A 1,480-nucleotide genomic window follows, 5' to 3' on the forward strand; every position below is an offset into this window, starting at 1 on the left:
GACTTTGTAGGTGCCAGGGACTTGGTCACATTTCAGGCAGTCTTTCCCCATCCCTGAACTCTGCCAGTGTCACACACTCCTGACGTGCGGTTTGCCTGTTTGCAAAAAGGGGTGAAATTCATTCCTCCCTCAGTCTTCCTCCCTCCCTCCCTCCCTCCCTTTCCCCCTTCGCAACCCGGAAGAGCTCCACTCTCTACAGTGAGCAGAAGGCGGGGGAGGGTGTTCCTAGGAAGGATGCACATCACCCAGGTTTTACTTCTCGCTGGAAGCCCGCGTGAGATGCCGTAAGCAGCTGGGGCGGTGAGGACCGCAGCGGCGACAACAGTGGCTAAGTCTGCCTGTCATTTCTGCCTTCAGACCTCCAGCAAGTCAGGAAAAAAATAAAAAACAGCTGGCCGCCGAGAGCAGGCTACCCAGGTCAGTGAATATCACTATCTTCTGTCTCTAACTCTGCAATGGCTTTCCCTGCCCCACGTGGAGAGAATTAAGAGGAGGTCTCCACTCCAGAGAGACAGCTGCCCCTGGAAGAAAGTGAACTAGACCCCAGTCCTTATTGTTCTCTCTGGTCCGTGGAAATCTTTGGCTTTCTGCAATGACCTTGGGCGCGCGTGGTGTGTGCGTGTGTGTATGTCCTTGTTTGGAGGAAAGAGCCAGTAGAACTAGGCATGCAAAGAAAAACTAAACAGAAAAATAAGAGATGGTGGGAATGCTTGGGAAGGGCTGGACATACATTTTCCACTTCAGGGAGGGCAGAGGGTTGGGGAATAGAACCAGTTTGAAGGCGCATCTCAGCCTTCTCCCCAAGGTGGCTGCAGGGTCCAGTGTCAATTTCATGTTTATTTCCCTCTGCCTACAAGTGACTGTTTGGGCTCATTGTCTCTGCATATAATTAAAGAAACAGCTGTGCACTGTGGGTTGAAAGTTGGAGCCCAGATGTGTGGACATCTGGCATCCCTTGGGGATGCTGGTGGCTGGCAGGCGCCTTTGCTTCCAGGAGCACCCTGAGGTGGGTGAGAAAACCGCAGCCTGGGAGGGAGGGTGTCCAGGGTCCTGGGGAGTGGGAGGGGGAGAGGAAATAAGAACTCTACTTTCTCCCGGGACATTGGACCAACAGACCTCCAAGAAGTCACTCAATCAGAAGCAGTTCCCAACAAAGACAGATAACGTTAAAATGCAAGGGAAGTTGAGTGACTCTGAGTAGGTGAGTTGTTTTTATTCACCTCTCCTTCCTCTCAGACACCGCTGGGTGCTTTGAGGAAGCGGACAGGAGTGAGTCTGTCCAGGGCAGGGGACGGAAAGGAGTCTAACCCGGAGCATCTCTCCTCTGCTTGGTTCCCGGTTCACCTGTGCTTTTCTCTTCCTCTGTCACCCACATTCACCAGGGCACTGGGATTGTGGGTGGAGGATGAAGAAGTTTAAAGGGACAGACAATAATAAAGTAACATTTGCAGCCCTCCCATCCCTTAGCGGTTGTGGTAGA

At 52.5% G+C, this 1,480-nt stretch overlaps 1 protein-coding gene across 1 annotated transcript in view; it reads left to right on the top strand.

Annotated features, from left to right (window-relative positions):
* The first annotated feature begins 270 nt into the window (after positions 1–270).
* The window catches only part of GATA3 (GATA binding protein 3), a 29,178-nt gene continuing 27,968 nt past the window's right edge, over positions 271–1,480 (top strand). Inside the window, exon 1 of the mRNA XM_024732286.1 lies at positions 271–417. The gene's annotated coding sequence lies outside the window, so the exon portion shown is untranslated. The remainder of the gene's footprint in view (positions 418–1,480) is intronic.

Source organism: Neophocaena asiaeorientalis, unplaced genomic scaffold (genome assembly GCF_003031525.2).
Source record: "Neophocaena asiaeorientalis asiaeorientalis breed wild unplaced genomic scaffold, Neophocaena_asiaeorientalis_V1.1 scaffold176, whole genome shotgun sequence".
NCBI lineage: Eukaryota > Metazoa > Chordata > Mammalia > Artiodactyla > Phocoenidae > Neophocaena > Neophocaena asiaeorientalis.